Genomic DNA, 24,604 nt, shown 5'->3' with positions numbered 1-24,604 from the left:
ACAACCCATACCAGACCTAAGGGCCTGGTATGCTCCTGGGGGGGAACCCATGCCGGTTTTGAATTTAAAAATTGCCGTGGAGTTCTCCCTCGGGAATGCATACCAAATGCCGTCGCTGGAATGGGCCTTTACAATGTGTGACTAACTTTCCACATTATAAAACCAGCCCTAGTTTTGCGCAGGCAAATTCGGAACTTACGCAGAAATCACAGTGATGAAATGCTTTGAAAATCTGCTTAAGTCCTCATTTGCATACGCAAAGCTGCATTTCAATGAGAAATGCCCCCAGTGGCGGATGCGGTACTGCATCCTAAAATCTGACCGTGTAAGTGTCTTACACATGTCAGATTTTCTGCCTAACTTTGGAAAAAGCCTTTTGAGAATCGTTTCCAAAGTTAGGCACAGACTGAACAGCAGTTAAGTCTGCGTATCTCTTTTGAGAATCAGGCCCAAAGATCTCTATCTTTGTTACTGGTAGAGATGTTTTTGGGCCTCTTTTCAAACACCAGCCTTGACTTCATTGACTTATGTGATATCCTAGTAGAGGGTCCACAAGTACACTGTATTCTACTATGTTTGAATAGTCTGAGCATTAAAAAAAAAACACAAATAAATACAATTGCAGCTTGACAATTCTTTACTATATTTGTCAAACTGAATTACAAACAATTTGTATGAACTGCCAGTAAAATAGCAATTGAGAGATAAACTGTTCCCATAATAAAGGTATTTTTTTATTTAGATTAAGATCTTTTGTTTAATAGGCAGCTTTAACTAAAGGGGTGGTATGGGTTCAGTTTTTTTTAAAACAAACATGTTATACTTACCTCCACTGTGCAGTTTGTTTTGCACAGAGTGGCCCCGATCGTCCTCTTCTGGGGTCCCCCGCAAGAGCTAACCCCTCTGAGAAGCGTTCTCCCGAGGGGGTTACCTTGCGGGCACGCTCCCATGTGATACACTCAGCGGCCATAGCCACCAAGTGTATGACTTGGCCCCGCGGCGCGTCATGTCAATGATTTGATTGACAGCAGCGGGAGCCAATGGCTGCGCTGCTATCAATGTAACCAATGAACAGCCGACGGGCGACACAGGAATGAGCCCACGGAAGTTCGGGGTTCAGGTAGGTAAAACGGACGCACAGGGGCTGGAGAGTGCAAGGTGGTTTTTCACCTTAATGGATAGGATGCATTAAGGTGAAAAAACACAAAGGTTTACAACCACTTAAGCTCATTATAAGGAAATTCACAGACATCATTGATTGTTTAATATACACATAAAACATAATAATTAGTGGCACATAAGATATTCACAAAAGCATTTCAGAATTTGTCATTTTTTTAAAAGATGTGTAATATAGTTAAATGATATGCCCAAGCCTTATGCTGCATACGCGATCAATTTTCGGCATGAAAAAAACGTTGTTTTTAAAAAATTTCATTTAAAATGATTGTGTGTGGGCATCACATCATTTTCCGGGTTCTGAAAAACGACAAAAAGTATAAATTGTATGTATACGTAATTATAACATGTTAGGAGAATTCTGGTGAAACCATGCTTGCCATTGAGACCAATTAGCTTGAGTCAAGGGAAGGCATCCTTCAGAGGAAGCGAATATACATTCGTAAGAGCCATGGGTGTGCACCAGGGAGATCACCTTGCTTCTCTTAGGGGCATCTGGAGATTTCCAGTTGCGAACTATTGCTAGAATATGAGAGGGAATACTGTGTACATAAGGGTGAAAGTTGTCAAGGCCTATACCTAGCAATGCCAGTGCAGGTGAGAGTTTTGTGTCTACTTTAGAGATTATTTGAAATATGTTCCTCCAGAAGGAGGATAACCTGCATTCCTATAGGATGTGCTACAATGTTCCTGTAACCCCACATTTCCTGCAACAGAGGGGCGAAGTGGCGATGTCAGATTTGTGTATCTGGGCCAGGGGGTGATGTACCAACGGAGAATACATTTATGCACAATTTCTTAGAGAAATTGTCTTCATTTTGCTCTTTTCTCCAATCACTTGGATTAACTTTATCCTTTTGTTTTGCAAATTTTACCAGGGACTGCTACATTCAATGCAATATTGTTTATATTATAACCTTTAATTCTGCACGACCATTGTTTCTGTGTACAATTCACAATTTATCAGGCTTGGTGGTAATGGCCTTTTACTGCTTAATGCATTTATATCATTATTTTGATAAAAACAATTTGTGGTGTTCTTTCGTTGTTTCATATGTGTCTTTTGTGTGTGTTTGTCTTTGTCTCCAGACCTTTAGTTTGTTTATGGTGTTAGGTGTGGAACTGCTGTAATTTTACCATTGATCCTTTTTTTAATAAATTTAAATCAATTGTTTATTAATTTACTTTGTTTATCAATTTATTTTCAGGCCGGTAATTAATTCCCAGGAGTCATCTTTCTGACACAGTGCACATTTTGTTTATATGCTCTTTTGTCACTAAGTCCCGCTTAATATTAGTGTGTGGAACAATACCGGAGGGTATTTGTTGGTACCACAATCTCTTTGGTTCCCTTCCCTTCCATTTTGTTATACAATTTCGTGGAGGTTGGTGAATAATACCAAATTTAACACACCTGCTCCCCATTCACACTTGTGACCTTGTAACACTAACAAGTCACATGACACCGGGGAGGGAAAATTACTAATTTGGCCAAATTTGGACATTTTCACACAGGGGTGTTCCCCATTTTTTTTTGCCAGCGGTTTAGGCATTAAAGCGGTAGTAAACCTGCACAAAGAAAAAAAACAGGAAAAAAAACCCCTGCAAGGCAAAGGCATAATGAGCTTGTATGCAGCGCATACTAGCTCATTATGAAATACTTACCTCAGAACGAAGCCCCCGTATCGGAGCCAGGTACACGCAGAGGGAGCCAAAATCTTGACCTGGATGTGTCTTCTGGGTTCGCGGCTCTGGATTTTTCATGTTATAGTAGATAAACTGTGTCCCTGACACATTGAATATTTTTTTTTTTTAATGCCTGTGTCAAGGAACAGAGATCTATAGAAAGATACTTATATTATTCAATCAAATATTTAAACAGAAGGAACCAAATATGATATGTTTCCACTGTGCTTAATTTAGTTTATGAAAAACAGAATTTTAAGAGTAAAAGTGATCTATACATTGTTGCAATCTGTTCTATAGCACTACAATCTTCATTCACATCCAAAAACAATGCATACAAATATACATTTTAAATTATTTTAAATATTGTATCTATTCTATTGATTTATGGTGTGTTATATTAGAAAATATGTGTTTTTCATTTGATTTTTAAAGTTCATTCCCATTGCTCTTGGATATTTGTAAGAAGAAGTATTTAAGTATGGTTTGGGACTTGATATCCCCAACATAACAAACACCCTGCTGAGATGATCCATGAGTAAGTTGATTTGACATAATGTACCCTTTAGAGCGTAATGTAAAATGTTTTACAGAAAGGAAATTAGTAAACAACATTAAACTTTAATTAAGCAAATTGTGAGCTGTTGTCACTGCTTAACATATTTTTATTTCCTAAATTTGCTTATGTTACTATTCCAAAGTTAAGCTTCAGTAAGTTTTGCCAGTATAGTAATTTATAGTATTTTTAAGGAGATACTTGTTTATTTTGTTTATGCAGATCATAACATTCAGCAAATTTAATTATACTATAAGCAGATTCAAAAATAAAACGGACCCTTTGCCTTGTCTCTTAAAACATAATTGAATAATTTGTGAGATTGTAATTTTTGTTTAATTTATGATGTATTTACAGTATGGTATGTAGGAACAGTTTATTATTTTTAATAGCTAGGTTACAAGACTAGCATAGATGTACCCAGTCAATTCCCAACCAGCTACCAGCTACCAAGCCTTTCCATCCTTACGCATTACCTGTAAATAACCAGACCACGGGCCATATTCTCAAATAATTTACGCCGGCATATCAGCAGATACGCCAACGTAAGTCCGATCCTATGTTTAAGTGTATTCTCAAACTGAGATACACTTAAACATGCCTAAGATACGACGGCCTGCGCCGTTGTATCTTAGGCTGCAATATTTACGCTGACCGCTAGGTGGCGGTCAGCGTAGAATATGCAAATGACTAGTCACGTCGATTCTCTAACGTACGCTTGCCCGCCGTAGTGTTTTAACGTCGTTTCCGTAAGCGATACGCGGCGTAAAGATAAACATGCCCCCTAGGTGGCGTACTCAATGTTAAGTATGGCCGTCGATCCCGCGTCGAAATTTGAAAATTTACCGTCGTTTGCGTAAGTCGTCCGTGAATGGCGCTGGACGCCATTTACGTTACAGTCAAAACAAATGACGTCCGTGAGACGTCATTTAGCGCAATGCACGTCGGGTAATTTACCCGACGGAGCATGCGCATTACGATCGGCGCGGGAGCACCCCTAATTTAAATGATCCACGCCCCCTACCAGGATCATTTGAATTAGGAGGGCTTGCGCGGGTGGACTTTACGCGCCGCCGCCGCAAGTTTACAGGTAAGTGGTTTGGGAATCAGGCACTTGCCACTTAAACTTGCGGCGGCGTAACGTAAAGGACATACGTTACGCCGCCTCAGATTTTTAAGAATATGCCCCCACGTTCTGTGTGGAGTTAAATGGCCATAGCAGCCTTTTATAACAATGTAACATGAATAAAGTGTGGCAATAACTTTAAAACAACAAACAGCTTAAGGTTTCAGGTTTTTAAAAGCACCAATAACACACCAGATATCTGTTTCTGTGGGACCCAATATATTAGGCCTTCAGCCGCCACACACCACCGAGACAAATTAAAGAGCCTTCCACCCACCAACCACATTCCCTTTTCTTGCTGACCTCACCATCCAATAAGCCCCCATGTGTTTCGAAGGGACAACTTCACATATATCCCAGCTACAAAAAAAGGCCGTTGTAAATGCTGTCTTGAACAAAGCTCATAACCGGATGAACATTGCCCAGTGCAACTGTGATAAAATATCACATGGGATTTTAAAAGATACTGGTTGATAATTTTTTGTTTTTTACTACCCTTTCTGGACCCTATTAAAGTCTGTAGAACCACAATTTTTTGGTGTACTCTTGTCATCACAACAACTTAAAGTGGTTATAAAGGCAGAATGTTTTTTATCTTATGGCATTCAATGCATATAGGTAAAAACATCCTGGGTGAACCCCCCAGCCCTCTTCCTTATACTTACCCATCTCAATTCCATCTCAATCCAGTGATGTGCAGAAGAGCAGCGGATTTCTCTCTCCACATTGGCTCAAACAGCAGAAGGAGCCATTAAGCTGGACAAAGCCACACTCTGGGGCAGATCCACGTACATCGGCGCATATTTGCGTCGGGCGTAGCGTATCTAAGATACACTACGCCGCCGTAACTTACTTATTTTTTTGTAATCCTCAAAGAATTTGTGCCGTAAGTTATGGCAGCGTAGTGTATCTTTGGCGGCGTAAGGGCGCGCAATTCAAATGGATGTGATGGGGGCGTGTTTTATGTAAATACGTTGTGACCCAACGTAAACAAAATTTTTTTGGAACGGCGCATGCGCCATCCGTGGGGGTATCCCAGTGCGCATGCTCGAAATTAAACCGGAACAAGCCAATGCTTATGACGGTGACGTCATTCTACGCAAATTCCTATTCGCGAACGACTTACGCAAACAACGTAAAAAATTCAAAATTTGACGTGGGAACGATGGCCATACTTAACATTGAGTACGCCTCATAATAGCAGGGGTAACTATGCGCTGGAAAAAGCCGAACGTTAACGACGTAAAAAAAAATGCGCCGGCCGGACGTACGTTCGTGGATCGCCGTAACTAGCTAATTTGCATACTAAACGCGCAATTCGGTGGAAACGCCACCTAGCGGCCGGCGGAAAAATGAATCTACGATCCGACGGCGTACTAAGATGTACGCCAGTCGGATTGAGCCCAGATGCAGTCGTATCTTGTTTTGTAGATACAAAACAAAGATACGACGCGGGAAATTTGAAATTACGCGGCCTATCAATAGATACCGCGGCGTAAATCTTTTGTGAATCTGCCCCTTTGTGTGTAAATGGACAATGTTCATTCAGCTCACAAGTGAGTCTACTCAAGTGCCCCCATAGCAAGAGGCTCTCTGCATGGGGGAGAACCACTGCACATTTTTAGAACAGTATAACATGTTTGTTATTTTTTTTTAAACCGCTTGCTGACGGCCGCCTGAACATTTACGTTGGCAGAATGGCATGCCTGCGCAAAGCAACATACCTGAATTGGCTGTCGTGCGGGTGCGCATGTGCCTCTGATGCAAGCTCCGTGACCGTGCCCGCGCGATCTGCGACTCGATGTCCCGCGGGCCGCGATCGTGTCACGGAGATGCAGAATGGCGAGATACCCATTTAAACAAGGCATTTCCCTGTTCTGCCTAGTGACAGGATAGTGATCTACTAGTAAAAAAAAATATTAATAATAAAAATGCCATAAATCTATCCCCTATTTTGTAGACGCTATAACTTTTGCACGAACCAATCAATATACACTTATTGCAATTTTTTTTACCAAAAATATGTAGTAGAATACATCGGGCTAAACTGAGAAATAAATTCGTTTTTTTAATATATTTTTTAATATATTTTTTAGGGGTATTTATTATAGCAAACAGTTAAAAATATTGATTTTTTTTTCAAAATCGTCGCTCTTTTTTTGTTTATAGCGCAAAAAAAAAAAAAAAAGAGGTGATCAAATACCACCAAAAGAAAGCTCTATTTGTGGGAAAAAAAAGGACATCAATTTTGTTTGGGTGCCATGTCGCACAACCGCACAATTGTCATTTAAAGCGACGCAGTGCCGTATTGCAAAAGTGCTCTGGTCAGGAAGGGGGTAACTTATTTTCCGTGCTGAAGCGGTAATGAGCACATTTTGGAGAGTAAGAAACAATGTATATGGCATACACTGGTCTGAGGACACTGGGACTGGTGTGGTGGTGATCAGGTAAACTGTTTCTAGTTACCATGGTCTGGCAACACTGTGACAGGTGTGCTGGTAAACAGAGACACTGTGACTGGCTGCACTCTGAGGGCTTGTTCACACATTAGGTTGGGGGCTGTAAAACCTTGCAGTTAAGTAGTGAAATTACTTTTTCCAACTGCTATGCCCTTCAGAGGCAGTGTGGGAGGGTGAGACACACAGCCGATTCCCATATTTTTTTTTGTCACCAGTCAGTGTCTCTGATCCGGTGACAACCGTTATCTGAATACACTGTACTGTGCTGGTGACAGTATATAAAACATTGTGCCAAAAAATGACAACTTGACATCCCTCTTATTAAATGCCTCAGACGGTCTACTTTCCAAAAAGGGGGTATTTGTACTGTACTGACATTTTAAGGGCCTCAATAAATTAGATTTGCTGTCAGTACACCATGATTGATCAATTTTCAAATAAATATATATCATAGTTTGTAGACGCTATAACTATCACACAAGCCAATTAATATACAATTTTTTGAATTTTCTTTTTTACCAGTTATGTAGCAGTAGTTTGCAGTCAGTCAGTGTAGTTTACATTATACAGTTCATAGTATCTAGTGCAGTCAGTGTGGTATATATAATACAGTTCAGAGTATATAGTGCAGTCCGTGAAGTATATATAATACAGTTCAGAGTATATAGTGCAGTTAGTGTAGTATATATATATATATATATATATATATATAATACAGTTCAGAGTACCGTATTTATCGGCGTATACCGCGCACTTTTTTGCCCTGAAATTCAGGGCAAAATCGTGGGTGCGCGATATACGCCGATACCCGCTTTCCCGCGCTGAGTTAGAACTACTGCGTTGGCATATACCGAGCGCAGTACGCTCGTGTATAGTCGGGCAGGCTCGGCTCCTCTCGCAGTCACGTCCTGGACGTACAGGATGCACAGGATGTGACCGCGAGAGGAGCCAAGCCTGCCCGGCTATACACGAGTGTACTGCGCTCGGTATATGCTGGCGCAGTAGTTCAAACTCAGCGCGGGAAGCGGGGATCGAGCAGGGAGGACACCGCAGATGGACGACGGACCCGACAAGGAGGACACCACCGAAGCCGCAGACGGACGCCGGACCCGACGAGGCCGCCGATGGACGCCGCGCAAGACACCAAAACTGTAAGTACTAAAATGTTTTTTTTACTGGAATGCGGGTCCACTTTAGGGGTGTGCGCTATACGCCGGAGCGCGCAATACCCCGATAAATACGGTATATAATGCAGTCAGTGTAGTATATATAATACAGTTCAGAGTATATAATGCAGTCAGTGTAGTATATAATACAGTTCATAGTATATAGTACAGTCAATGTTGTATATAGATTACAGTTCAGAGTATATAGTGCAGTTAGTATAGTATATATAATAAAGTTCAGAGTATATAGTGCAGTCAGTGTAGTATATATAATACAGTTCAGATTATATAGTCCAGTTAGTTTAGTATTTATATATAATACAGTTCAGAGTATAAAATGCAGTCAGTATAGTATATATAATACAGTGGAGAGTATATAGTGCATTCAGTGTAGTATATATAATACAGTTCAGAGTAGTCAGTGTAGTATATATAATACAGTGCAGAGTATATAGTGCCATCAGTATAGTATATATGATACATTGCAGAGTATATAGTGCAGTCAGTGTAGTATATATCTTACAGTGGAGAATATATAGCGCAGTCAGTGTAGTATATATAATACAGTGCAGGGTATATAGTGCAGCGCAGAGTTGGTTAAGGGGAAACCTATGACAGCATTAAGAAAAAAACGGTGTGGGCCCCCCCAATAACCATACAAGGTCCTTTGGGTATGGTATACATTTTAAGGTGAACTCCACGTCAATTTCTAAAAAAAAAATGGCGTGGGGTCCCCTCCCAAATCCACATCAGACCCTTATCCGAGCAAGCAGACTGATAAAACAGGAAAGGAGGGGGAAGCGAGCACCCCCCTCCTGAACGATACCAGGCCGCTTCCCCTTAACATAGGGAGGGTGCTTTGGGGTTCAGTTTTTGCTTTTTTCTATTTTTGGGTCCATCGGGCGGCGTGATTGAAGATGGATGTACATCGTAGGACATTTTTTTTCTTTTTTAATAAAGGAATTGTCAAAAATTCTCTCTTGTGGTTTTTACTTTTTGACACTTGTTTTGGTAGAAGGGGTGGGATCGGGGAGCTCCTTTGTTAAAGGGGGCTTCCAGATTCCAATAAGCCCGGAGCCCCCCAACAACCACAGGCCAGGGTTGTCGGCAAGAGGTCCTTGTCCCCATCAACATGGGGACAAGGTGCTTTGAGGCAGCGGGCAGAGCACCCACCCCCCATGTTGAGGGCATGTGGCCTGGTATGGTTCAGGAGGGGGCGCTTGCTCATCCCCCCTATCCTGACCCACCAGGCTGCATGCTCAGATACGGGTCTGGTATGGATTTTGGGGGGAACCCAACAACAATTTTTTAAATGTTAGTATTGAGTTCCCATTAAAATCCATACCAGACCTGGCATGGACTTGGGGAGGGGTCCACACACTGTTTTTTTCATAGATTTTTCATCTATACTGCCGGGAGCTGGCAATATATTACAGCCGCGAGCAAGTTTGAATTACATTTTTTCCTTTAGAAATGTCATTATTGCTATGGCATGTTCTATACATCGCACATATGCACCACTTTACATGCAGACTAAGGGGATCCCCAAGCACGATATTTAAAGGAATATTTCAATTTTATTGTTTCACTTTAATATTGGATGCACTATAATGGAAATGTATTACTGCATTCACTTATGTGTTGTACATATTAGATTGTCCTTTTCACAGATTTTAGTTAGTATTGCACTGTTGATGTTTGTACACTATTTTTTGGGTTATTTAAAATGTCTGGTAGTCACCATGTTACCCATAAGAAGATTGCCCCTCCATTACTGTTCTGGTGACCACTCAAATTTTTTTTTTTTACTTTCATTTCAGTGATAACTGCTGTCAGGACAATGGAGAAGGTTAATCTCCTAATAGGGACATATAAAACAATACCATTCTGACCTGTTTTAATCAAACTCCATACTAATTTTAAGTCTCAATTTTAACAGTAGTCCAATTAGACCAAAAAAAAAACTGTTACTTAAGCAAATATGTTGCTGTGTCTTAAAATGATGTTGCAACAACAATTCACAAATCACCTCTAAAGCACTTTGAAACTTGAAGTGACAAACTGTTTAGTTTTTAATGGTACAGTGAAATTCTCATTTGGGATTTTCTGAGATACATATTCTTCTCCATCATTTTGATGTAAATTACAGTGGCTACAGGTAATTGAAGCATATACACTCAAACACATTAACGAATATCCTAAAAACAGAAAAGGTCAATTATTTAACATTAAATTCTTGGTATAATTCAGTGACATGTCATTGGCTTTGATGTATAAAATCATTTATATAATTAACACTTCAATATATGACAGCTTTCAGAGCGCTGTTCTTCAATTAACTGAAAAGATAGCTGAGAGTTGATTAATGTGAACAGACAACAACTAATATGATATTTAATAGAAAAACAGTTTTGTCAGACGATTACCTTAGCTTTACCAGTTTCTCTGGTTAAGTTAGTTTTTCAGAAGTTTGTGAAGGTTATTGTATGTGCAAATTGTGTTTATTCAGAAACTTATATTTGAAGATGTAACATGTATCTTACTACCACAGTAGAGGTAACTGACTCATCACAGCAGTAAGGGCGTGTTTAGACATAGTTGTAGTTTGGGGTGGGGGTGTTAAAAATGCTTGGCTGAGCAACATTTTTAGCACCCCTCCTTAAGCTGCAAAAACAGCTGATTGGGTTGTTAAAATGTTGTGGTTGTAATGCTTTGCTTCATGGCAGCAGCAAAATCGGTTGTTCCTATTGCATTTGGTGGGCCCTATATGAATAGGGGATTGCCTCAAACACAAGCAGTTACTCACTAGTGCAGATATTTCAGGGTTAAAATAGGTGTTGAGGGTGCGTCACATTGCCTCCTCCCCACCTGTTAAACACCTGACAAACCAGGATCCCTTTTCGGACACAAGTCTAAACTTGGTGTCTGTTAAGTGTTCATCACATTATGTGATATTTTATGCTTCATAAAGTCTTTCTTATATTCTTTTGTGCAAACAAAAACTCAAGTGCCACCACTTTTGACACAGAACACTCATCGGATGACCCTATTCACATTATGGGCCATATAGCGCTTTATGGGAAAAAATATTGACATTAAGTATTTTGAACTTTGCACTGCAACACAGAGCATATTTGGAAATAACCATAATTTATGTGGATCAACAAGATTGATTTTTATTAATATGTGCCTGGAGTTTTAATGTATCAAGACATAAGCCATACAAAAACATATATGATTAGGATACAATGGAGTGACTTTTAATTTGAATTATTATAAGAAAAAATAACTTTGAATATTAGATACTATACTGATAACCTTTTCTTTTTCTTAACAAATGATTGGGTATACTTTAAAGGAAAAAAATGTTTTTGCTGAAATGACTGTTTACAGGGTATAGAGACATAATAGTTAACGGATTCCTTTTAAAAATGATTAAAAATAGATAAAAATCAATCATATAATGTAGCTGTAGTTTTTTTAGTTTCGTTTTTGCATCTAGTTTCGTTTTTGCATGTTATCCTGCCTCTGTGCTATACAGAGCCATAGAGCAGTGATGGTTTGGAACATGAAACTAGAAACTCCCAGTACTGTGGTCATCAGGAAACAGACAACCAGGAAGTGTCCAGAACAGAGAAGAATTACAGCAACATCAGAGCAAAAACAAAACAATGAGGACATGAAACCAGGACTGCAGTAAGGTAAAGGTAGCTATTTAGCTAAAAAAAATGTTTCCTTTAGTGACCCTTTAAGATCTAATATACCTCATAAAGATTCAAAGGGAGGTTGAAAGTATCTAATTGTGATGCAAAGAGAGATCAAATGTACCTTAAAGTGGTACTTCACTCTTTCAATTAACACTATTTTTTAATCCTTTTAATGTTGGTATTAGCATATAGATAGGAAAGTATATTATATTTATTTGTTTTAAACATTTTTTTTCTTCAGTTACTTCGTTGCTTCCTGGCCTAGGTAAAAGATGTCATATATCCCAGGTGTCTTCAGGAGGGTAGGAGGGTTTTTTTTTCAACTAAGCACACCCTCCTGCCTGCAAGCCTGAGCCAAGTTCAGATGGATTCAGTAAGTAAGGCTGTGTTCACATATATGCATGTACGGTTGATGCGTTTTTGCAGCACATTTTCTGGCATGTTTTCCTATTTTTCATGTGCCTTTTTATGTGTTGTTTATGTGTTTTTGCATTTTTTGGGGAATGTTTTGCATTTTTGGTTGATGTTACTAGGAGGTGGTGTCTGTTGTCATGCAGGAAAATGCACCAAAAACCCATGTACCCTACATGCATTTTGATTTAATTCTGTTTAAGTCTATGGAACCATGCTGTAAAAAGTTAAATGGACTGTAGTGTGTTTCTGTGAATCAGCAAATGTACTTACAAAAGCATAGATGTGAAGCTAGCCTAAATGTTACATGAATCATCTGAATCATCTGCCCTCAGGAGTCTCCAAACTTTCTAAAGAGACAGTTTAAAGTCTTTCAAACTTTAGGGGGTGCCAGGGGATGTCTAATATCCAGCCATTGGTATACCGCCTGTATCCCCACCTCATGAGGAATGGATGAATAGAGGGATTCCACTAACTGACAGTTCTAGGGTATCTCCAAATTGTTTACAGGATGTCTGCAGAATCCTGTACATAAGAAGATAATTCCTTATTAAAATGCTTAATTCTTTTGTCTATATATCTGCCAATTCTCTCGAGGGGACCCCCCATGCTTGACAATTGGCCTACCAGTGTTTTTTTAAGGTTTTTATGCACTTCATAATATAAAAGGCTGGTATATTGAAATTTATAATTCTAAGGAATATAAATTATTTTTGGGTAAGTAGAACGACTTCTAGGGCTCTAATTAAACAATTATTTATTTCTTTGACTAAATCTGGAAAGGGATTATTTGGCCATCATTCATAGCAGCTAGTATCATTCAGCTGCCCATAAATTTCCTCCAAATAATCACTTTCAGGCCTACAAGAATGTTGTCTTTCAGGAAGACAACATTCACACCTTTATCGCTAGGTTTAATAATACAATTACCGTATTTATCGGCGTATAACATGCACAGGCGTATAACACGCACCCTAATTTTAAGAGGGGAGTTTAAGGGGAAAAAAAATTCACAGCCCCCTTCCCCAGTACACAGCCCCCCCCCCCATCCATTATACATCCCCCCATCCAGTACACATCCCCTATCCATTATACATCCCCCCATCCATTATACAGCCGCCCTCCCCAGTATACAGCCCCTGTCCATTATACATCCCCCCATCCAGTACACAGCCCCTCATCCAGTACATATCCCTTAATCCAGTACACAGCCCCCCATCCACTGTACATTCCCTCACATCCACTATACATCCCCAGTACACAGCCCCCTATCCACTATAAATTCCCCCACATCTACTATACATCCCCCATCCAGTACACAGCCTCCCCATCCACTATACATCCCCCAATCCAGTACACAGCCTCCCCATCCATTATCCCCCCATCCAGTACACATTACCCAATCCATTATATATCCCCCATTCCATTATACAGCCGCCCTCCCCAGTATACAGCCCCTGTCCATTATACATCCCCCCATCCAGTACACAGCCCCTCATCCAGTACATATCCCTTAATCCAGTACACAGCCCCCCATCCACTGTACATTCCCTCACATCCACTATACATCCCCAGTACACAGCCCCCTATCCACTATAAATTCCCCCACATCTACTATACATCCCCCATCCAGTACACAGCCTCCCCATCCACTATACATCCCCCCATCCAGTACACAGCCTCCCCATCCATTATCCCCCCATCCAGTACACATTACCCAATCCATTATATATCCCCCATTCCATTATACAGTCCCCATCCATTATACATTCCCCCATCCAGTACACAGCCACACTGCACTCCCATGAGACCCCCAGTCTCCTGGGACAGTGCTGCCAGCATTCTCTACAGTTAAGTAAAAAAAAAAATCACTGTCAGTGTGATGTTTGTGATAGATCCCTGTAACCTTTGCCCTTTTTCTCCTGATGCATGATGGGGGGGAGGAGCTGTACCAGGAAGTCAGACAGTGTGTGTGGGGAACTGGAAGCAGGCACATGAGGCTGAGAAGGGATTATATCTGATAAGAACAGAAGCTGTTTGGATTAAGACTCCTCCATGTAAGAATGCCATAATGTTTCTGAGTATTAAACCTCGCTCTGGTTAAGAAGTACATCAGCCTGTGTGTGTAACTTGCTGAGCAGATACTGGCAGCATTGCCAGCAACACCTGAGAGACACAGAGTGTCAAGGGGACATAACAGTGGCGACGAGGATTGTGGATTTTAGCACACATGGACTTCATAGGGTTTATTCAACCATTTGATCCTGCGACTGAGTCATTGATCTCTTGGGTGGAGAGGTTGGAACAGTATATGGAAGCAAATAATGTGACTGTTGAAAAGAAAGTTGCAGTTTTTCTCACTGCATTGGGTCAAGATGCATATGGAACCCTCAGAGATCTTGTTTCTCCAGACAAGCCGGCCTCTAAGCCCCTGCCTGAGTTAATTCAGACGTTACATGCACACTACAACCCGAAGCTGTTAGAAATCGCAGAGCGGTTTAAATTCTACAATAGGAAGCAGCGGGCCGGGGAGGATATAAAGACATATATCATTGCTTTACGTAAACTAGCTGCCACTTGTCAGTTTGGAGACTACCTGCAGACGCCTCTCCGTGACATGTTCCTCATGGGACTCTTGCGACCCAGCCATACAGAAACGTTTACTCACAGAACCCGACTTGACTCTGACGAAAGCCACTGACCTTGCTACGGTCATGGAGTTGGCAACACGGGACGCCACCCTACTGAAGGCACCACCTGAACCTCCTGCAAGCCAGGGTGAGGAAATGTTCCACACTGCTATCACTCAACGCTCGAGACGCCCGTCCCCTGCCACTCACCTTAAACCTCGCCACCCTAATTCTTCTGTCTCTGGGAGCCCGACTTGCTACCGTTGTGGTAACACTACTCACAGTGCACCTGCTTGCAAGTTCAAGGATGTCGTTTGTTTTCGCTGTGGAAAGACTGGTCATATTGGGCGTGTTTGCCGCAGCTCTCGCTCCCCGAACACTACCACAAAAGATATAGCTATGATTAAGCATTGACACTCAATGCGAAACGCGTCAGATGTTTATCCCACTGTGTGCTGATACCTGTAGTGTATTTTTTCCTGTACCCAATAAAGGGCACGTCTTTTTCAAGTTACTGGAGTGCGGCTGTCCATATCCTTGTCGTTTTTTGCACATCCAGTGGATTGCCAGCACCCATCTGCTTCTGAGTGGACATCAATTACCCTAGTGAGCTCACCTGGAGCGGCAGCTTTCTTACCTACCACAAAAGATAGACGTAAACAGACATTCCGTGTAGATATGGACAATAACGGTTTCAGCTCTGATGAGGAGACCTGTGTCCAGCATGTTGGACTGTTTCGAGAAGCTGGGAGCACTCCTGCGGTTAAAGTGGATGTCACACTCAATGGCTGTCCTCTCTCCATGGATGTTGATACAGCTGTGTCTGTCATTTCATGGACTGATTTAAATGCATCGGGTCTGTCCCTGCCGCTCAAGCCTACAAAGCTCACATTACAAACCTACAGCAAGGAACTACTACAGCCCTTGGGTTATGTACAACCCCTTGTTACATTAGACAACCGCAGTCAAAATCTAAGCCTTTATGTTGTAAGGAAAGGAGGTCCTCCGCTATATGGAAGGGACTGGATCAAAGCCCTGGGCATGCCTCCTTTTGCCATTGCCCAATGTACATTGTTTTCTGAAGTAGACCATTGGGTGGAATCCCTAACGTCACGTTTTAAAGAGGTTTTTGAGGACTCTTTGGGCACCGTAAAAGGAAAGATGGCCCACCTCCTTTTGAAGCCTGGTGCTACACCTCGTTTTTGTAAGGCAAGATCAGTACCTTTTGCCTTGCGGAAGAAAGTGGAAGCAGAACTGGACCACCTATTGGCTGAAAAGATCATAACGAAAGTTGATAGAAGTGAATGGGCATCGCCAATTGTGCCTGTCAAGAAAAAGAATGGATTAGGATTTGGATTTGTTGTGATTTCAGTGTAGCCCTGAACAATCAACTTCTTGTGGATCAATACCCATTGCCTCGACTTGAAGATTTATTTGGCTCACTGGCTGGGGGGCAAAGTTTACAAAAATAGACTTAAAGCAGGCTTACCTGCAACTGCAAGTACACCCAGATTCACGCCATCTGTTGACCATTAACACTCATAAAGGATTATTCCAGTATAACCGCATGGTTTTTGGCATAGCCCCAGCTCCAGTCATCTGGCAGCAGATCATGGATGAGGTCCTGGCAGGAATACCTTTCACCCAATGTCTACTGGATGACATGATCATCACTGGTCCCACTGATGAAGAACACAGAAAGAATGTTGAAGCTGTGCTAGAGAGACTCTAAAAGTATGGTTTACGTGTTAATCTTTCAAAATGCGAATTTCTCAAGTCTCAACTGGAATTTTGTGCCCACACGGTGGACCGACATGGGTTACACACTACTGAGGAAAAGGTTAAAGCCCTTAACCATGCCCCTACTCCCCAGAATGTCACCCAGCTCAGGTCCTACCTTGGCCTCCTAAATTACTACCACTGTTTCTTGCCGAACCTCGCACACCAGCTCTACCCGTTACATCGCTTACTGGATGCAAGAGCTAAATGGATATGGACAGATAAATGTGAAGAAGCTTTTCGGCTTGCTAAAGAACTCATTCTGTCTTCTCGAGTTCTGGTCCACTATGATTTAAAGAAACCCGTCATCCTGGCTTGTGACGCCTCGCCTTATGGACTGGGTGCTGTGCTTTCCCATGTCATGCCAGATGGCACGGAGCGCCCCATTTATTTTGCCTCCAGGTCTTTAACCTCAGCAGAACAAAACTACTCCCAGATAGACAATGAAGCTTTGGCCATTGTATGGGCCACAGAAAAATTCACACGTACATCTATGGTCGGGAGTTCACACTTATCACTGACCACAAACCTCTGTTGTCAATACTGAACCCTCAGAAAGGAATTTCTACAACAACCACATCTTGCTTACAAAGGTACGCTTTATTTTTAGGAGCTTATGCTTACTCTATCAGATACTGCTCCCATGATACCCATGGTAATGCAGATGCATTTTCCAGATTGCCACTTGGAGGCCACCCACCAAGAGAGATACGTGTAGTGGAAGTACACAGACCATGATCTTGCATGTCCACCTCCCTAATTGCCAGACATACAGCCACAGATCCTTTCTTGTCTCAGATATTCTCTTATTTTCAGACTGGATGGCCAGTGAGAGTTCCAGGTGAATTTCGTCTGTACTTTGCCAGAAAATGTGAGCTTGTGACTAATGCTGGTTGCCTATAATGGGGCAATAGAGTGATTGTACCCCAGTACTTGCAATCCACCATGCTAAGGATACTGCATGAAGGTCATCCTGGTGTGGTGCGCATGAAGCAGCGAGCCCGGAGCTATGTTTGGTGGCCACAAATGGATACAGCAATTGAAGATTATGTTGCTCAATGTCCTGGGTGCTGTCAAGCCCAGCGACCCCAAAAGAGAGGAACCCTGCAACCTTGGCCGTGGCCAACAGACCCGTGGTCACGACTCCATCTTGATTTTGCTGGCCCCATCCAGGGTAAAATGTATTTGATCATGGTAGATGCGCATTCAAAATGGTCAGAGGTTTTTCAAATGCCTTCTATTACCTCAGCTGCTACCATTCGAGTCTTAAGGAAGCTCTTTGCTCAATATGGCTTGCCAACAGCCATAGTCTCCGACAATGGAACTCAATTTACATCGCATGAGTTTCAATCCTTCCTTAGTGGTGTGGGCATCCAACACTACAAAACAGCTCCTTATCATCCAGCCTCGAATGGGCTGGCAGAACGATTTGTGCAGACATTTAAGAAGCACTTACTGTCCACTCTGGACCAGGTTGGAATGTCAGAGGAGAAGCTGCTGGAATTCTTGATCATGTACCGTAACACGAAACACGCTACTACTGGGCTGTCACCAGCTTTTCTTATGTTTGGCAGGCATCTCCGCACCAAACTTGATTTAGTTTGTCCGCAGGAACAGTCACCAACACCTCCTCTGCCGGGCCGTCTGGGATTCCGAGCCGGTGATCTTGTATGGTCTCGGAATTACAGAGTTTTGCCTCCTTGGCTTCCTGGCGTTATTGATGGAACTCTTGGTAGCAGAATGTACCTTGTTCGCCTGGAGGAAGGCATTTATGTTCGACGACACCTTTCGCAATTGAGGAAGTGGATTTGCCGGCCGCTAGTGACAAACCCGACTCCTCTTTCTAACCACCCACCAGAGCCTACTCTGAACTCTGCGGGTGACATATGGCATGGTGTCTGGCATGATCCCACAAGTTTACAACCAAACCCCGAAACGGTTGGTGACCATATTCCTGAGGAGCCCAGTCCTGTGCCTGGAGTTACAGAGACTGATTTGTCTGTGGGACGCCCACTGACATCTCTAGAATCTTTGACCGACTCTATCCCTCCCGGTGCTGTGCCACTTCGTAAGTATACCCGTTAAAGACATCAAACGCCTCGTTGGCAAAGCGCTGAAATCTTACGGGACACGTTGGAGGTCAGGGAACAGAGATAAAGGGCTCATGAAATGCTGCGGAAATCACAGAACTGAGTTGGAGATACTACTTGCTGACCTGATCTTACTTGCCTTGTTATGTTATGTGTTCAACATTTTGTTCTCTTGTTATGTTTTTGTTTTTGTTTTTTTTGGGAAGGAAAGGAGGTGTGATGTTTGTGATAGATCCCTGTAACCTTTGCCCTTTTTCTCCTGATGCATGATGGGGGGGGAGGAGCTGTACCAGGAAGTCAGACAGTGTGTGTGGGGAACTGGAAGCAGGCACATGAGGCTGAGAAGGGATTACATCTGATAAGAACAGAAGCTGTAAGAATGCCATAATGTTTCTGAGTAATAAACCTCGCTCTGGTTAAGAAGTACATCGGCCTGTGTGTGTAACTTGCTGAGCAGATACTGGCAGCATTGCCAGCAACACCTGAGAGACACAGAGTGTCAAGGGGACATAACAGTCAGCCCCTTCCACACTGCTCCTCCTGTGTCACTCCTATTGCAAACTAAAGCTTCCATCTACCTCAATAGCTCCGTTTTTTTTCACTGACCTGGTCACATGACTGCTCTCCTCTGATGTTACACAGTAGGTCATGTGACTGCTCTCCTCCTACAATCAAAGCTACTTTCAGAGGAGGAGGAGGAGAGCAGCCAGAATAAATGGAGCCATAGAGATATTTACAAGCTTAGTTTTACAATAACACTGACACAGGAGAAGCGTGTAGGGGCAGGCAAGTGACTTTTTTTTCTCAACTTCAGACTATGCAGGGAGCATTGTTTCAGGGTGAGGGGAGGCGGGACAGCCAGCCTGACACCCCCCCAATGGGTGGCTCCTGGGGCGGACTGCCCAATCCCCGCCCCCTATTGGTAAAACATAATATCAGCGTATAACACGCAGGCACAGTTTACCCTCTGTTTTCAGAGGGAAAAAGTGCATGTTATATGCCGATAAATAGGGTAGATAGCATTTTTAGTTCCTGGAGAGCTTTCCTTTCATTAAATGAAAGGTTATCCAAAGTAGGTTCTATTTTTTCCCACTTTATGGCCTGTATGTCCTTCGTAGTTGCTTCCAGGAACATCTGAAGGTTTTTGTTGTTAGGGAAACTGGGGAAACATTGAGATTTATTGGCTAAGCCCGACGTCAGAGATGGATCTAAAATCGCAAGTTGTGAATCATCAATCTCCATCAGTGTATTAGACCAAATATCATTTTTTGCATCTTTATTTTTTCAGAAGAACATAAGCTTAAAATTAACCTGTCTCAAAAAGAGGCATATATCTTTATAGATCTCAAAAGAATTACCTTTATTGCATGGGGAGAACCCCAATTCTTTACTCAATACAGACAGAAGATCCAAATTAAGTATATGTTCTGTGAGACTAATAACATTCATATCTGACTCTTCTGCAGTCTCGTTATTACTCTGCTCTCCTGTGAAGTAGTTTCCCATCCTGGATGGATTCTGATCCTGTGTTAAATGTGTTATTTATTTTTCTGTTTCTCTTTCTCCTTTGTTTCTTTTTTCTACGATTGTCCCCCTGAGGGTATTTACACCCTTTTGGATGTATTCTCTAAAAAAGTGACTGTTTTGCCTCCCACCTGTCTATTGTTCCTGCCATTTTGTTTACGGAGTCTATTGCGAGATCTAAAGAAAATAAGAAAAACCTTGTGAGCTGCCCTACTACACCTAAAACACCTAAATAAACGTAATCTATTATCAGCTGCCCGCACTCCCCACACTTCCCCAAAGTGCGATAATACAATATATATAATACACCGTTAGGCTGCACGGTGTATTATATCTATTGCAAGATCTACTTCTCCCACTTTTCCTTTCTAGGTCTAAAATGTTACCTATTTCAAAATCCGTCGTATCTCTTTAGTGTTTTTCTGTTTTCCTATTTTCCGCTCTTTTTGGAATTCCTCTACTTCTTTTTCAGTCTTTCATTAAACTTACCAAACTCATGTACATCCTGATATTCATCTAAAGATTTTATACTATATTTTAATTGTATTTCTAAGTCCTGTAGCTGAATCTTTTCCTCTTTAACAATCAACCCAATCATATATAGTCCATGTTTAATGGACACCTTAGTCCATACATTCAGGAATCTATCCGAATCCGGCCCGCCAGGCCTTGCTAAGTGGCCCGCACAGTGGCCTCTGGCTGACACCTGTTCGTTTCTCACTGCCAAGTCTCCCAAGAGTAAACATCCTCCCCCTCAGTCCCGCGAGCGGCGCCAGCATGTGACAGCGCATGCGTGCCCGTCGGTCTCCAAAAAGACAAGAATAAACAACTTTGGCTCTCTCCTCTTCTGTCCCTTCAGCGTGAAATCAGCTGTTGTGCAGTTACGTATGGCACATACGCTGTGCGGCTGGCACTATCTGACAGAACACCAGATTTTTTGTGAGCTGAGCCCTGCAGGAAACTCCACCACTGACAGCTAAGTTGGGCCAGATATGTTTTTTTCCCCATCCAGCAGGCTGATGAAGAGGGGCAGTATTGTGCTGACGATTTTTTATTTTTTTTTAATCATACATTTTTATTGATTGTACAAAGGGAAAGCACAACAAATTGAACTCAAAATACAGTGCTGGCCCCAAATATCCATCTGTGACAATTCTTGAATACAAGTAAGGAATTTATTACATTTACTATCAGTGAGGGCACCACAATCTTAAAAAAATGTTTTATCAATTTTTAGCGGCACTTTACCTACGCTTAACCACACTAGTGGCCGAAAAAGGGTTAAAACTGCCAATGGGCAGGGGCACTTTAGGAGCGGTGAGTTTACTGCTCCTACAGCACCTTAAAGATGCGGCTAGCAAGACTTTTTTTACCGTGCTGCTAGCGTACTGCTCCAGTGTGTACCCTGCACTCTGTACGTAACGCGCTCCTGCACCCTGCATTCTGTACGTAATGCGCTCCTGTACCATGCACTCTGTACGTAGCAAGCTCCAGAAACCTGCACTCTGTACATATCGCGACCCTAGAGTGGATACATAGTCCTACAGATTGCAGATACAACCGGCCCTTTGAGGGCAACCATAATGCTAATGCAGCCCCCATTGAAAATGAGTTTGACACCCCTGATGTAAGTGATCTGCAGGTACAATACGTTCCCTTAATCCTTGTGGTATCATTTTTGCCTCTAGATATGCCTTCAAGGAGATTATATTCCATTTTCTTTTTAAATGTTTGATAGGGTCTGTGGACTGCGTGGTTTGCCTTTCCTCTCCTCTGTGAGGGGTGGTTTTGTTCTACACAGTTTATCTGTTTTATAGCTTTGGGGAAGGTTAGACCACTAAGGAATTCCCTCTCTGGGGACTTCCTTCTTGGCCTATATACAAGGGATCAGGGATTTTGTGCTTTAACACTTTTGTACGTCGGTTTTTTAAGCAATAAAATATTTACTGTTGTATAACTCTTTAGGGCGTGCAGAGATCTCTTTATTTTAAATTTTTCTTTGTTTGTTCATCTCAACTCCCTCCCATATCCCCAATTTTCCAAAAAGATCAGAGATATAGCCTTTGAGCATGGTTTAATAAAAATTGACCAGTACTTGGCAGTAGTGCTTCTAAGCACATGGTCCACTCACTAAATCTTCTCCTAGGGCATGAGAACGCTCTCTCATTCCTTACATAGTTACATAGGGCCAAATCCACAAAAGAGATACTCCGGCGTAAGCCGTCGTATCTCTGGTTCTAACTTTGGAACTGATCCTCAGAAGCAGTTTTCCTAAGTTAGGCAGAAGATCCGACATCTGTAAGGGACTTACACTGCCGGATCTTAGGATGCAGTACCGCATCCGCCACTGGGGGCATTTCGAGTCGAAATGCCTCTGTTAGTATGCAAATTAGCACTTAGGGCGATCCTCAAAGCTTTTGTGCCTAGTTTTTTCGCCGTAAGTGTTAGTTTGCCTGGTGTAAAACTAGGGCTGCTTTTACAAAGTGTAAAGTTAGTCACACCTTGTAAAGGCCCATTCAAGCGACGGCATTTGGTATGCATTCCCGAGGGAGAACTCCACGGCAATTTGTAAATTCCAAACCGGCATGGGTTCCCCCCCAGGAGCATACCAGGCCCTTAGGTCTGTTATGGGTTGTAAGGAGACCCCCCCTCCGCCGAAAAATTGACGTAGGGGGTCCCCCTACAATCCATACCAGACCCGTATCCAAAGCACGCTACCCGGCCAGCCAGGAAGGGAGTGGGGACGAGCGAGCGCCCCCCCCCTCCTGAGCCGTGCCAGGCCGCATGCCCTCAACATGGGGGGGTTGGGTGCTCTGGGGCAGGGGGGCGCACTGCGGGCCCCCCCACCCCAGAGCACCCTGTCCCCATGTTGATGAGGACAGGACCTCTTCCCGACAACCCTTGCCATTGGTTGTCGGGGTCTGCGGGCAGAGGCTTATCGGAATCTGGGAGTCCCCTTTAATAAGGGGGCCCCCAGATACCGGCCCCCCACCCTAAGTGAATGGATATGGGGTACATCGTACCCCTATCCATTCACCTGTAGGCAAAAAGTAAAAGTTAATAAACACACAACACAAGGCTTTTTAAAATATTTTATTATTCTGCTCCGGAGGCCCCCCCTGTCTTCGTTATTAGCTCAATTACCAGGGGGGGCTTCTTCTTCCACTCTCCGGGGGTCTTCTCCGCTCTCCGGGGGTCTTCTCCGCTCTCCGGGGGTCTTCTCCGGACTCCGGGGGGCTTCTTCCATCTTCTCCCCTCTTCCGCTCTTGACTCGGCGAACCCCGGTTCTTCTGCAGCTCTCCGGTGCCTTCTTCTTCAGCGCTGGCTGCCTGCTATGTTTGTGTGTTAGCTCGATTTCTAACAGGCAGCCGGCGCGGTCTTCTGTGACGTCATCTTCTCTTCTGTTCTTCTCCCCTCTTCCGATGTTGCCTCGTCGCCTGTTGTCGCTGTAATGATGGAAGCGCGCCTTGCATCACATTTATATAGGCATCACCGTCCCATCATGCTCCGGCAGGTACCCACGTGGTGGGTGCACGTGGGTAGGCACCCACCACGTGGGTACCTACCGGAGCATGATGGGACGGTGATGCCTATATAAATGTGATGCAAGGCGCGCTTCCATCATTACAGCGACAACAGGCGACGAGGCAACATCGGAAGAGGGGAGAAGAACAGAAGAGAAGATGACGTCACAGAAGACCGCGCCGGCTGCCTGTTAGAAATCGAGCTAACACACAAACATAGCAGGCAGCCAGCGCTGAAGAAGAAGGCACCGGAGAGCTGCAGAAGAACCGGGGTTCGCCGAGTCAAGAGCGGAAGAGGGGAGAAGATGGAAGAAGCCCCCCGGAGTCCGGAGAAGACCCCCGGAGAGCGGAGAAGACCCCCGGAGAGTGGAAGAAGAAGCCCCCCCTGGTAATTGAGCTAATAACGAAGACAGGGGGGGCCTCCGGAGCAGAATAATAAAATATTTTAAAAAGCCTTGTGTTGTGTGTTTATTAACTTTTACTTTTTGCCTACAGGTGAATGGATAGGGGTACGATGTACCCCATATCCATTCACTTAGGGTGGGGGGCCGGTATCTGGGGGCCCCCTTATTAAAGGGGACTCCCAGATTCCGATAAGCCTCCGCCCGCAGACCCCGACAACCAATGGCAAGGGTTGTCGGGGAGAGGTCCTGTCCTCATCAACATGGGGACAGGGTGCTCTGGGGTGGGGGGGCCCACAGTGCGCCCCCCTGCCCCAGAGCACCCAACCCCCCCATGTTGAGGGCATGCGGCCTGGCATGGCTCAG

The 24,604-nt window shown here is 43.2% G+C and overlaps 1 pseudogene; it reads left to right on the top strand.

Annotated features, from left to right (window-relative positions):
- Positions 1 to 15,598: 15,598 nt before the first annotated feature.
- Positions 15,599 to 24,604, top strand: part of LOC120922626 — a 40,234-nt pseudogene continuing 31,228 nt past the window's right edge.

The sequence above is a fragment of the Rana temporaria genome, chromosome 1 (assembly GCF_905171775.1).
Source record: "Rana temporaria chromosome 1, aRanTem1.1, whole genome shotgun sequence".
NCBI classification, from domain to species: domain Eukaryota; kingdom Metazoa; phylum Chordata; class Amphibia; order Anura; family Ranidae; genus Rana; species Rana temporaria.
The sequence above is the reverse complement of the archived record's forward strand: the minus strand, read 5'-3'. Positions and strand labels throughout refer to the sequence as shown.